This window comes from Gossypium hirsutum, chromosome A12 (genome assembly GCF_007990345.1).
Source record: "Gossypium hirsutum isolate 1008001.06 chromosome A12, Gossypium_hirsutum_v2.1, whole genome shotgun sequence".
In the NCBI taxonomy this organism is placed as follows: domain Eukaryota; kingdom Viridiplantae; phylum Streptophyta; class Magnoliopsida; order Malvales; family Malvaceae; genus Gossypium; species Gossypium hirsutum.
This window is the reverse complement of record NC_053435.1, coordinates 86315493-86331252: the sequence shown is the minus strand read 5'-3', so window position 1 is coordinate 86331252 and position 15760 is coordinate 86315493.

Here is a 15760-nt window from a genome sequence, read left to right as displayed (position 1 = left end):
ATTTGTCCCCATATATAATATATAGGTTAAATTTTACTATTAGTCTTGTATTTTACGAAAGTTGGGGATTTAGTCCCTATACTTTAATTTGATTAATTTTAGTCTTTTTACTTTTTGAATTTTAAAATTTTAGTCTTGATCCTAATAGTAGAAGTTAAATCCGTTTAGTTAAGTTCAATTGCAAGTCATATACTATGCGTACAATTGTAGATTTAGTCAATATTCTTCAATTAAATCATTCTAAGCCTCTATATTTTTCAAATTTTAAAATTAATGTTTTGACACAAATAATAGTGGTTAATTCATTAATTAATTTTTTAGTGAGTAATATATGAGAATAACAAGCCGATATGGCATTACACATACGATAATATGTTTTATGTATCATATTTTAAAAATAATAAAATTTAACTTAATAAATTTAACAATTAACATTTGATGAGGACTGGAATTTTATAATTCAAAAAGTACATGAATTAAAAAAGAGCAGATTAAAGTATAGGACTAAATCCACAACTTTCATTAAAGTTCAGGGACTAATAGTAATTTTCCTTTTGAATTGCAAGACAAAGAGCACACAGAGCACGAGTTTCGTCTTCCAAAATATTTAAATACCATTTTATATGTTTTTCGTTTTTTCATTTTCAAGATGTCACCATCAATCTTAATCTGAAAATATATATGAAACTCTTTGGTTACCTCAATTGGTATACGAATTGCAGCTGAAGTTTATATATGTATAATTGCGTAAAACATCAGATGACGCAAATAATGATGACATAAATAAAACAGGAGAGATAGATAAGCATAGCATAGTATGTAGAGTGAAGTCAAAATAGTGTAGGGGTAGTCGGTGTATGGATGTTATGGAAATTGGGAGCTTTTATTTTTGTCAAAAAGAGCATGCATTGGTGGTCATTGGTCAAAATATAAAAGCTACGGCATTGTGTAAAAGAATTAATAATAATGGCAATGAAAACAAGCTTCGTATGGTTGGAGGTCATGGATATTAGGGTTAATCATGTTGAAAACTTCAATTCTCTTGCTCAAATAATAGTTAGAATTTTTATTTTTTTTTCTTTGCGATGGTATACTTGATTTTTAATGGCTTGTATTTTAATATTAGTTAACAATAAATGATAAGGGAATTTCCTGATAAATTATAATATGATCATCATCTAATTAATTAACCTTAAAGAAGAAGGAAAGGAGTTTGAACTTAGGTGGATACTCATCCTTATCCTTATCTTTTAGAGTATTTCAAATTGTTGAGTAGCTTGTTTATGAAAGTTTTTATGTGATAAATACATAAGATAATTAAAAGGATAAAATCAACTTTTAAATGAGTGTTTTAAACCTATCAAAACACTGTCGGTTGACCAATTGAAGAGGCCTAGAAATAGGTTGTTTGTGCCGCACACTATTGTGAAGCTTTTGAGTATCTTTAGCATTTGTATTTTGCTATTTTATTGGTCAGTTTATGATACTCTTTTAGGTATTCTTTTAAGAGTTTTATTGAATGTGTTGTGAGGTTTTTGGGTGAGTGATTTATAACAATTTGGGTTCGATATTGAGGCTGTAAATATCTGTCGATGTAAGGATAGTTTGGACTCTAGCCAATAGTTGATTCGAACGAAGTGTGGAATAAAATTATTCTCTGAGCGAGGCTCTGCAGAGTACTATTGGTGAATTCGAATTGCGTTAACAAATTTGCATGTTATTTCTCTTCTTACTTTGTTCATTGCTTTACTCTGCCTTTAATTGTTTCATTCAATCCTGTTCCAATCTTTGTTAGAAAGAAATTGTTTTATAGCCAACCAAGTTATATGTTTGAACAATAGTTGGAACGTAGTGCAAATCAAAGGCTTTTTTCAATTGGTATCAGAGTAGGCTTCAAACGTATGTGAATGTGATTTAGTGTTCGATTCACAACCATGGAATCTATCAATAAGATAGGAGCAATTGGCTTCACTTACCATGGCATTTAAAATTTTTTCTAAAAAGATAATGAATTCAGATGCTGAAAAGAGCTGTAACCATATCAAGAAGATCCATGTGATTGATGATAATTTTGAACCCGATAAGAAATTGGTTAAATGTTATGATTACAAGAGATTTGGTCACATTCAATCCGAATGTGCTAACACCATTAAGAAGAAGCAAAAGTCACTTGTTGGGAGTGATGAAGATTTTGCTGATTTTACTAATTTGGAATAAGATTTCAACAACTATATTACTTTTACTTCCTTTGCCCTAACGCATGTTCCAACAGACTGTGGATTTGAAGAGAAATCAAATTATGATGTTGAGCCAAATGAATCAACTGAATATGTATATTACCATACGATAAAAAAAATGGAAATATTATACTGATTGAATAATTCCTTGAGGGAAAAGCTATCATCCTTAAAGGAGAAAATGAAAGGCTTGAAACAGTGGCTCAAGAAATTGATTATGTTTTAGAAACCATTGAGAAGGTGCCAAGTAATTCGAAGACTATCTTGAAGAAGTTTGGAGACCAAAGTGAGAAGTTTGATGATATTTTGGCTTTAAGATGATTAGAACCATACCATAATGGACTTGGTTGCATCAATTTAGGTAAAAAGGCTAAAACTTTTACAATTTCTCTTAAAACTAAATAAGTGAGTTCTTCTTCTATTGAGACAAACAAAAGGATCTTTGTGGAAAGACTGGGCATACTAGATCTCTTTATTACAAGTTGATGAATGATCGAAAGAGAAATACAAAGCATGTTGCAACATTTAATACTAGACAACAACAAAAATGTAACAAGATGAAATGAAGACCTACATGTTTTTATTGTGGGAACGGATGATATATTAGCCCCTATTGTTTTAAAATGATGTGGGATTGGGAGAAGTTCATATTTGATGCACAACTTGTTAGGATAGTGAATGGGACAAGGAAACCACAACATAGAAATATTTAGGTGAGGAAGGATAAACCATATTTGAGTTATAAAGATCAGCGTTTAATTCTTACTCGTGTGAAGCATGAGATTGCAACTCATGCTGACCATATTGAAGATATATCGAAGATTAGATATAATCCATCTAGATTTCATGGAAAAGGATATTGTTGTTCCATGAGCTACAACCCTTATTGTTAACATAGTAGATTCTAATCTCATCCCCTCTAAACAACTTGAAGCAATCTGATTAGGGATGAATAGAATAAGGGGGAGTAATACTACATATTTTACTCATGACTATTTTGTTGAAGATTTGATATGGTTTGATCATTGCATTGAAGAGATTAATGGATATGTAACGACCCAGTTTCTAGTGGTGTCAAAGAATGTGGTTTTGAGACCTTGTTTCTATAAATTGAGTTCGTAAGTATTAGTTACAGGTATTTATGAAGTTAATATTTAGATGAATTGAAATTTGGATAGATAATTTAGCCTAAATTATGGTTAATTAAGGCCTAAGGACTAAATTATAAAGTCCAATTGCTGTAGATTTTTAATTAGTAAATGGCTTGGGAACTTAAATTGCAATTAAAAAAGGTAGAAAACAAAAATTATACGATGTTAGGTTATAAGTTAGTGGACGGTATAATTAATTAGCTACTAACTTAAGTTAGTTAAGGCTAATTTAGTTAAAACATAATTAATTCAACTAATTTACAATTTAATCCTAATATATATAACAATTCAATGGAAAGAAAGAGAATATCATCTTCCCCAAATTGATTCTAAGCAAGAAGAATTGAAAAACACCATAGCCAAGGGTTTTGAACATTTTGGCTTTAATTTCAAGTAAGTCCCTAGCCATTTTTCTTTGATTTTTATAGAAATTGAGTCATGGGAGCTTGGTCTAACTAACCTATGTACTAATTTGCAAAAATTTTAAAGTTTTAAAAATTTTCCATGGCAGGCAATTGAACGATTTTGGTGTTGAATTGTTAGAAATTAAGCCTAGTATAAGAAAAAGACTAAATTGTAAAACTTAATTGTTAGTTTCATACGTTGAAAATTGAATAAAATGAAAAACTATCATGAATTATTGGTAGAAATAGGAAATAGAGGATCCCTAATGAGCTTTAGTGAAATCAGATTTTAATTCGAGGCTTTAAATTGAAAATTATGCTTGCCCTAGTTTTAAGGACTAAATTGAATAAACTGAAAAATATATGTGAATTTGTAATTGATTGTGAATTGAGCTGGAATTTATTATTGTGTATTATTGGGCTATTATTTGTTATTAAAGATGATACATGGTCGTCGAGAGGGAAAGAAAAGGCGAGAGCCGATGACGAGTAACTTGAGTCTTCGATTTGTATTTTTATGATTCAAGTCACTTCATTTGTTGCATAATCATACCGTTTACATGGCATGATATTGAGGTAAGTTGAAAATGGTTAATTAAATTGAATTGGTATGATTGTGATTGATTAACGAGATAGATGACTAAATTGAATAGAATTGAAATTAGTGTAACTTGATGAAATTATGAAATTAGATTTGACTTGGGTTGAATCATGTTATGTTATGAATTGAAATGATGAATTGGCTAATGAATTGAAAATAATGAACTATAATTTAAGCTATATGATGAATTGGATAATTGGTTACCCTATTAATTATTCGAACAGAGTCGGATATAATTGGCATGCCATAAGATAGATTGAGTACGAGTTACTTTGAATATATGTCGATGAGTTTTGGGCACATTTTTCCTTCAGACGTTCTGAAGAGTGCTAGGCACAATACTACCTTGATTAAACCAATGAGCACTAGGCGCAATTTACTTATTTTAGACGTTCTGATGAGGCACTGGGTATCGAATTTGTGTGTTGGTTGGATTTGTGTATTTGTTCGAGTCCAAGTCATGTTAATAGGGGATTTAATAGACTAATTCACTAAATGATGATTGAGATAGATTAAATATTACAAAGTTGGAATATAGGCACTTATATACGACATTGAATTATCGAAAGTATGTAAAAGATCACGCGAACTGGTTAATAAGTAGGAGAGCCGATTCGGCAAGATAAGAAACGACTCTTTTAACTTAGTAATGGAATGAAACATGATTATATGTTACAACTTGAAAATTTATACAAATTTAAATAGTATTTTAAGAATAGTATGAAATATTCATATAGGTTACAAGTTCATAAAATGTTTAGGTAATTCATCTTAAGTATGGACATAATGGTGATATATACATATATAGATGTGTTGAATAAGATTGGTTATATGGTTCATTTATATTGATTGGTTGTATATACATGGAATTTGTATGCAATTGAGTATTTCATATGTTGTATTGATTTGAAATATAAAAATACCACTGAGCTTTATAGCTCAGCGTATGGTTTGTTTTTCGTGTACAGGTTAGGTACATATCAAGATCACAAGCATCAAAATCAACATCCAATAAAGGATCCCAAACTCAATAATTTTTGTGTATTTCCTTGCATTAGTCATACGGCATATGCCTAAGCTGAGTCACATTTGGTTTACATGCATTTTGGTTCAAAAGGTTGATATATGAATTTGGTTAGTTAAATACGACTTGTAAAAAGATTTAAGTTTGGTTTGAAATGGTATGATATGTCGTTATATCTATGCCATTGGTGAAATAGGTGTGAATGTTTATGAATTGAATGTATTTCAATAGGTATTAAGCTTATAGTTGACAAAGCATTTACATAAAGTTAAGTAAGGCATTAAAGTACTTCAATTAATGTTAGAGAGTTGCACATGTTAGCTAAATATGAATTGAATGTGTTTAGAGTTTGATTGAAATAAATAGCAGATTGATGTGCATAAAAATTGCAGAAACAATATGTGATGTCACGATGTCGTTTAAACGTCATTGCAACGAGATTTAAATGGCATGGCACTGTGCAACATAAGACTTTAGTCATTGTGACCGGACTAGACAATATGTTGCATCACAACGAGGAATTCCCTGACATTACGACGTTAACTCGATGTTTTGAAAGTTTTATAAATTGGTTTTTTTTTATCTTGGATTAACTTTAAAGCTTTCATAAGCTCATATAAGACCCGAAATGTAACACCCCTAGCTCGTCCTGATCACAGGGACTAAGCTACAACACAAAATGGAATAGTTACATGTGACAGCCCTAAATTGACCCTAGTCGGAAAGTGGTTTCGGGACCACGAAACTGAGTCTTATAAATAATTAAAAGTTATATTCTGTGTTTATGATGTGAGTAAATGCATGTGTGAAAGTTTCATGCATTAATTTGATCATTTTTATGTGAATTTATTAAAATGGACTTATATGAAACATTGTTGAAATGTGATAGGTTAATCTATAAGGATCTATTAGTGCATGTAATCAAAAGGGTGGACTTGCATGTCAATTTCCCCACTTAATTAGTAGTGGCCGGCCATGACAATGAGGGTGGACAAAATGTGATGGGTAAAACATGTCATAAACATGTTGTGTTAATGCTTTATGTTAGAAATGATAAAATAAGGAGCATGGTAATAAAATAATGAAAAGGAAAATGATGAAGAAAAAAAAAGAGAAAAAAAGTTCTCATGTTGTTGAACTTGGCCGAATAGAAGAAAGAAAAGAAAAAAAAATGTTCATCCTTTAACATCTTTGGCCGAAAATTCTAAGGAGAAAAGAAGAAGAAAGGTTGAAGAGGTTCGGCCATGCATGTAACTAGGCTAAGGTATGTTTGATGTTGCTCCATGAGATTCATGTATATTTTTAGTTGTTAGCTTGAGTTCTACCTATCCCATGGTTTAAATCTTTGCTATGAGATGGAGATGATATTCGGCCATGGGTGTTGTCTTCTTGGTTGGTGTTTGATGTTATGGTGATGAGGCATGAAGATGAGCTAAGTTTCGGCTAAGGTGGACTTGTGTTGATGTCATTTGCATGCTAAGTGTGAAGCTTTGTAGTGAAACATGTGATGGTGATTGATGACTCTTGGATTTTCTTTTTAGCATTTTTGAGTTAGACATTAAGTTCTTTTTTTAACCCATGACCAAAATTGAAATGGTATGGTGTCTTGATGCATTCGGCCATGGTAGGAAGTAGATGAGAATTGGTAGTAAGGTGAAGTGCAAATGTTAGTAATTGATTACTAGTGTATATATGTGTATTAGCCGAGTTTTGAACTTGAAACAAAATGGTATGTAGTCAATACAAGTAACCATATTTGTAGGAAGTATTAGGCATATAATCGGCCTCAACATAGACATGCATATTCGGCCACATGAGGTAGATTGGTGTTGCATGTATTCGGTTAGAGGCAAGCATATTGATGCTTTTATCTTGGCTTAGATAATCGGCTAAAAGAGAGTGTGGGCTAATATGTTGAGTTGATTCATGATTTCATATGTATGTGACTCTAATGTCTAATGTATATATGGGTTAAGTACCTTGAGTTTCTCTTTTTGATGTTCAAATGATTAAATCAATTTATTTGTTAAATTAAGCCCAAGAGCAAAGGGGAACTAAATCCGATAAAGGGAAGGAAAAAGTGATCGAATAGTCGTCGAAATCGTTCGACAACTTCCGAGGTAAGTTCTTAAGTAAATGAGTTTGATTCCTTTGTAAGTTTAAGTTTTAAAACGGGATGAATATGAATTATGTATATACGTTAAGGTCAATGACCTTTCTAAATGACGACATATATGATATTATGTTTTAAATATGTGAATGAGAACTTTACAGAGTAAATTGTATAAATCTGCTAGGGACAGCAGCAGTAGCGTGTTTTGGAAAAATTGTCATAAATTGTGGGAGTTGAGTTAAAAGCTGGATAAATTATGTAATTAAAGCTTGACGCGTCTAGTTTCGTATAAAAGAAATCGTGTAAGTAAAGGGGTTGCCGATAATGAGATTTTCAAAGTTGGGTGAGACAGAGTCAGAATGACTCCGAAATCCTCTGTTCAGTATTTGGAAAATCATTATAAATCGTAAAAAAATGATTATAAGATAATATTTTATGCTTAGACTCCTTAATGAGTCTAGTTTCAAACAAAATAAACGAAAACATATTTTGAATTCTGTACAATGAGAAATTAAATTCTTAGTGAAGAGTAGTCAGAGTAGCCAAGCAGTAAAACAAGGGAAACTTTAAGAAAAATCTGGTATTGATTGGCCAAACCAAAAATTCTGAAAATTTTGTGGATAGAGGATATACGAGTCTATTTTCAGGGAAAATTAACGGCACATAATTTGGGATTTCGTAGCCCTAGTTACAAATAATTTAACGACTGTTGCTCAGGAAGACAGCTTGTAGAGAAATTATGGTCATGTTGTAAACATGGATAAAACTTGTTTTAGTTGATCATAAGCTATTGATTAAACTCATACGTGAATTCTAAATTGTGATGTTATAAAATGATATATGAGTGTTAGATGGATCTTTGATATTAAAATTTGTGAAATTGTAAGTTTATAAGTATTCAATATGAAATGATAGTATGGCTTGAAATTGAATTACTCATCAGAAAATGATAGATGTAGATTCAGCCAAGACAAAGTGTATACATGAAAGTATATGTGGTATGTGAAGTATATTTGGATAATTGTGATGTGAATACATGAAAATTTATATTTTGATTTAGGATTTTATGTGATGAATGTGAATGTGTATATATGAGATAAGGCCGAATGGCAAATGTGATGAATGTGAACCTGTATATATATGCGTGATAAGGCCGAATGGCCAATGTGATGAATGTGAACATGCGTATGTGTGATAAGGCCGAATGGCCAATGTGATGAATGTGAACATGCGTATGTGTGATAAGGCCGAATGGCCAATGTGATGAATGTGAACATGCATATATGAGATAAGGCCGAATGGCCAATGTGATGAATGTGAACGTGTATACATGTAGTAAGGCCGAATGGCTAATGCGAAATGTGTATGAGATAGATATGAGGTAAAGCCGAATGGCTAATGCGAAACGTGTATGAGATGTGTATATATATATTGTGGCCAAACGACAAACGGTGGAGGGTGTGTTTTATTAGATATTTGATAAGGTAAATGAATTACAAATATGATAGTCGATGTGAATGTTGTAACATGTGAATAAATATGCATGAAACTCTATGATGTAAACTTGGGATTAAAGACCAGATGACTACGTGTGGAGATTATGTCCGGGTAAGACCCGATGACTACGTGTGGAGATTATGTCCGGGTAAGACCCGATGACTACGTGTGGAGATTTTTTCCGGGTAAGACCCGATAACTTCGTGTGGAGATTTCATCTGAGCTAAAGGTTTTGCCGATAATCCGAGTAGAGGTTAAAGCTATAAGACTTCGTAATAAGAATTGCTTATAAATATATTCAATGCGAAAGGTTAAACAGGTATGTACTCCAAGTTTATATGTGAGCTTGATTTGAACTAAATCATAAGGTAGTCATGTGATGCATACATGAGCAATCTATGAGACTATTCCTATGTTTATGTGACATCGGATCAGTGTGAGAGGTTATGTGAAATTATACAATATATCTATGTCACATGAGCTCACTTTTATGTGAAAGTTTATCTGCCTATTGTATATGATGAGATGTGTATGTTCGGTAAAAGGGATTGTATGCCCGAAGGAAGAGTGAAATAAAAATATGAACAACTATGTTATAATTTGATTGTTATCTGTTGACACTGCTTAAAACTTACTAAGCATTGTAATGCTTACTCCGTTTACTTTGTTTCCTCTGTTTTATAGATCTCATTTCGAAGCTACAGGCTCGGGGATCGTCAGCAACTAGTCACACTATCACTATCCACTGTTTGGTAGTGCTATGTTTTGGATTATCTTATGGCATGTATAGAATAGACTAGTAGTGGGAGGATATTTTGGTTAATGTATATAAGCCATGCGAAAATGGCATCTTTTGAATGTGTACTTATAGAAGTTTAAATTGTATCCCTGACTGTCTTTAGTATTTACCCAAAGGAATGCTCCTTATTTCAAAAAAAAAAATTACTGTTCTGATATGAGTTTCAAGTCCGGTAATGCCCCTTTACCTATTCCGGCGACGGATACGGGATTGGGGTGTTACATTACAGACCTTTAATGAATAAATTTGAATCAAAATTCATTATCTATCATAATATAAGTCGTTCAAAATAAATTTAAACTTTTCACGAGATTTATACGAGCTTTTGGAAGCTCTAGGGTTGACCCGAGATCATATAAGAACCAAATTGTAAAGTTTGAAAAATACAAGGTTGACATCCTGACGAGGTTTTCTCCACATCATGACATCGCCAAACAGAACATCACGTCATGATGTCAGACCAATTGACGTTGGGACAAGAAACCTATTTTTAGAAAATTTTGACCGGTTGGCACTTACTTCAAACCAACCAATCTAATAGGTTAAAGAATGCTTTTGACCTCAAACGTTTCAAAACAAACCAATTCCATACCAAAACATTACATATAACTATTTAATCAATCCAAGAAACCAATATGCCACATTTGGCACCAAATTACAACAATGAAACACAAATCAATACAAACCATTCCACCTATTTATAACATCCCATAACATCTATGCAGTCTATACCACAAGTTGGTTCATTTGCATATAACTTATTATAATTGTCCATCCATTTATACACAACAATATGCCAAAACCATTACAATAAGTTACCATAGGTGTTTGAAATTCACTATGCCATAAAAAATATTTAACATTTCAACAACTTGACACTCCTAAGTACACGCCACAAATCAATCAAAAGGCTACCAAACCGAGAGATTAATAGTGTGAGCTCCAAAGTAATGCGATCGTCATGCTCCAATCTACAAATAAGTGAAATCAACAACAAGTATATCAAATACTTAGAAAGTCCATATGGAGTTTAGCTTAACTTACCTAAGTATTACATCATTTAATCAATAGGAATTCAATTATGCACAACATGATAATACTTTGACATTCTTAAACCTATTTGTACAATTCCACAAAACCATCATCAAATAAACCTATTAACACTATAATTTCAAAGTGTTCAAATCACATATATATGTCATATAGTACTTCACGATTCCAACTTATGATATTACAACCATGTCAAATAAGTTTCTTATTAGATTTTCCAACTTGTCCATATCTTTTTCGGAGAACAATGGTAATTTAATTTTGGATATTTAGCACTGAACTGATTAGACAAGTTGTAGGTCAGGATTGTTCATATAAGTGTTATTCGATGCTGCTTGCACAAGTTGTAGAGAATTCGCAACATATGTTGGATCTCAAACCATCAATAACTAAGTCTCTGACCAGCACTCGATCTGTATCATTTGGGTATGCTCTCATAGGTAGGACGAGATTGTTATGCTAACTCTATTCGATCCTGCTTGCTTAAGCTGTAGAGAATCCGCAACATATGTTGGAACTCAACTATCGATAAAGTAGTCCCTAACAAGCACCCAATTCCTTTAAAACGATAATGGTTTGCTATTCATATTGTAACATTTACTTAATTCTCATGGCATTGTTTTGTATACTTACATTTTAATCTCTCTAATATAATCATTTATACATTTCATTTTACTATATAAACATTTTACAACCATCATTTGCCACCTACTTATTTAGAAACTATATTACATACTTTACAATTTAATCAAATCAGTGTTAAAACTTAACATTTCCACAACAATTAAACTATCGAACAATATATTATAATAATTTAATAATTAAAGTTAACATAATAAGTTCTATATGAACTTACCTGGAAAAAAATCAATCGATAAGGTGTCAGGGACTATTCCATAATTTTTCCTTTTCTGCGAATATCCTCTTACTAGTTTAATTCCTAATCTAAATCATGATTTAACTCAATTATCAATTCTAAACACCATTTAACAACATTTTATAACCATATATCAATTCAATTTCATTTATCAAAAATTCCCCTAAGTTTTGCATTTTATTCAATTTAGTCCCTAAAACTGAATTTGCCATAACTATCAAATTTGAGCTTCGATTTTGAAATTGATCTCAATTTTATCCTTCTACAGCCCTCTAATAACTATAATTACAATTATTTCATGCCAATTTTAAATTATTTACACTTTAGTCCCTATGTTCAAAATTAACAGTTTTCATTTTACAAACTAGTCATTTTCACATCTAAGCTCAGAATCTATAAATTTAGTACCAAAATATTCAATATTCAACAATTGAAACTTTTATAAACTTTAAAAATTTTGAAAAATAGTCCCCGAGCTAGTTAAATCAAGCTTCCAAGAACTCAAAAATATAAAAATTACAAGAAAATGATTAAATTAAGCTTACCAATCAATGACTTAAAGTTTAAAGCCCTAGGATCGATTCTCCCTTCTTCAAAAATTTTGGTTTCGTGGTTGAGGAAGAAGATGAGAAAGTGATTCTCTTTCTTTCCTTCATTTTCTATTTGTTTCTAAATATTATAACATTTTTAATAATTTAATCAAATAAATTTACCAAACCGTCCACCACTTACTAAGTGGGTTAATTTTCCATTTAAACTTTGTTTTAATTACTAAAGAAGCCTTTTAGTAGTTAAAAATCAATAGCGATTAACTTGTACTACTTTTACTATTTAGTTCTTATACCTTAATTAATCACTAATTCAGAAAATTTTCCTATCCAGAATTTAATTCATCTATATAATAACCCCTTAAGTATTTAATAAAATATTTATAAGCCCGATTTACAAAAATAAGATTCCAATACCTTATTTTTCAAGACCACTGACTTTAGGGTCAAAATACTTGTATCTTAACTAACTATCCAATTAACAAATTCATTAGACCAACATTCAATATAATATTATAATTTACTTGTAAATATTAATTAATAATACTTACAGACTTGATCACCAGAGAACGGGATCCCGAAACCATCATTTTTGGCACTACTGAGAAGTCGGCTATTACATAGAAATTATTGTAACGCCCCAATTTTCGGGAATCCTGTGACTGTTGGCATAGGTTTAATTATGTTAGTGGGCCTCTAGAAAGCCCAAGCTTAAGATAGAACCCGGCAATTTTAGTTAATTTTTGTTCCATAAGAAAAAGGGGGTGAAATTATGAAATAGGACCTATGTGAAAATGTTTGAAAATGCTACAGGCTAAATTGAAGTGGCCAAATAAATAGGAGTGCAAAATAGAAGGATTTGCATGACAAACCTCCTATTTTACATGAAGTGGCCAGCCATCATGTTGTTGTAGACAAAATGTGCACTTGATATCCATAATTTATGGTACAAATTGATACAAATTGATAATAGGTTAGGTAAATGTTCAATGATAATAGGTTAGGTAAATGTTCCATGATAATGGGTTAGGTAAATGTTTCATGATAATGGGTTAGGTAAATGTTTCATGATAAGAATTCCATGTCTTTTGTATTAAAGAATTAAATGGATGAAATATGAAGTTTTATTAAAAGAAAAAGGGGTGAAAAGAACAAAGTTTTGTCCATCTTTGTTCATCATAGCTGAAAGTTAGAGAAGAGAAAGGAGAGGAGAAAGCTCTTGAGTATTTGGTCATTAGGAGGAGGAAAATTGACGGTAAGTTCTTGGTACCTTGCTTCTATTTTGAGGTTCATGAGTTCTTCTTGATTTTACCTTAACTCTTGAAGTATATTTTGATTTTTAGTTGTGTTGTGAGCATTTAGTCATGAATTAAAATGAAGGAAATGGTTGTTGTTTCATGTTCTTTTGATGAAAAATGGAAGATAGGTGAAGTTGAGCCAAACAAATAAGCATGCATGCGCCTTAGATGTTAAAGGGAAAAATCAGCTAACATGTTGTGCTTTAAAATGATGAAATGGAGATTATACTTAAGTAAAATCATAGATATGTGATGATTGATTGGTGATATACATGTTTAAATAACAAGCATGCAAGGTATGTGTGAAAGAGTGATTTGGTAATAAATCTGTTTGGGACAACAGCAGTAACGTGACTTTGGAAAATCACCATAAATTGTGGGAGATGAATTAGAAGCTTAATAAATTATGTAATTAAATATTAATGAGTCTAGTTTCAAATGGAATAAACGAGAACATATTTTGAATTCTGTACAATGAGAAATTTGATTCGTAATGAAGAGTGGTCAGATTAGTCAAACAGTGAAAGATGGGAAACTTTAAGAAAAATCTGGCATTGATTGACTGTACCAAAAATTCTGAAAATTTTATGGATAAAAGATATATGAGTCTATTTTCAGGGAAAATTAACGGCACATGATTTGGAGTTTCGTAGCTCCAGTTATAAATAATTTAGTGACTGTTGCTCAGGAAGACAGCTTGCAGTGAAATTATGATTATGTGGTAAACATTGACAAAAATTTGTTAATGAGTTGCTTATTGATTTCTTATAAGCTTACTATGATCTGTAGGTGTGGTTGGCCGAATATTGTAAGGGGTTAATACGTAGTTTGTATTTGAATAGTTTTAACGTGTTAGTAATCCAATTGTAGGCGGTTCGTGTGTGGATCTCGTCAGCATATCGTCGCAAACAGGTGTGTAACTGACACCCTCTCATAGACTAGATTGGCAAAAGCCGAAATGCCGAAAAGTCAGTATTTTGGGAATTTGCGAGTGTGCGAATGCTCGTAAGATAGTTGGGTTTGTATATTTGGTAATCTAAAGTAATAAACTGCAGTACGTGCGATTTCGTACATTTTGATAATTTGGGCTTAATGGGCCAAAGATCGAGTTCATGGGCCAATGGGCCCAATTCAGTAAGTATGTGCGGTAAATGTTCTGATAGTACGTAAATAGTTAGGATATGCATGAAAACCCTAAAAGTAGCTAAATTACTATAATACCCCTATGTATGAAAAATTACTGTTATACCCCTAGGTGCAAAATTACCGTTATACCCCTAGGGTTAATTTTGACTGAAAAAACATGACGATCTGATTCTGTATGATGTATGCCATGATTATATATCTATTGCATGGGTACATGGGTTATATTATGGAGGAAGCGTTCTGGTGGCTATGCCACAAATATCTGATCTGGTGGCTCTGTCACATATATCTGTTCTGGTGGCTCTGCCACGATTATATGTATCTGGTGACTCTGTCACATTATCTGTTCTGGCAGCCATGCTGCAAATTCTGTGGTGTGTAGCGGTTGGGTGGGTCGAGTTGTCTCCCCACACGGTGTAAGGTTGGTATGGGGGTGTATACGGTTGGATATGGTTGGGTTTCTGCATAGACATGTAATATCTGTTCTGTTCTGCTATGGGCCTATGGGCTTTATTCTGAATTCTGTTCTGGGCTAAGGCCAACTTATTCTATTTCTGTGGTTTGAGCTGATATAGGCTATGGTTGGGTTAATTTACACACTGAGTTTCCCCAAACTCACCCCTTTTATTTTCATCCACGCAGGTAATCCCCAACCATAGTGGGCTTGGAGCTGTTAGGGAATTCGGAGTGGCCACCTGTTCTGAAAGTTTGATTTTCTTCTGGTGAACTGGACATCCTTTTATTTACGTTTGAAGTTTTGGGTTTTTAAATGTAATAAGGCCGCTTATTTATTTTTGATGGTTTTTAATATGTATTACTAAGATAGGTAATACTTATTTTAACTGTTGAAATTGGATAGCTTTAGGGCGCGTTTTCAAAAACAATAGTTGATTTCAAAATAACACGACAACAAGCAAAGCTTCCGCAATGAAAGTATTTTCCAAATTAATCACTTTTCCTAAAAATGACTTAATCAAATCGGTTTCCTAGAAATATCCATGACGTTAAGGTGTGG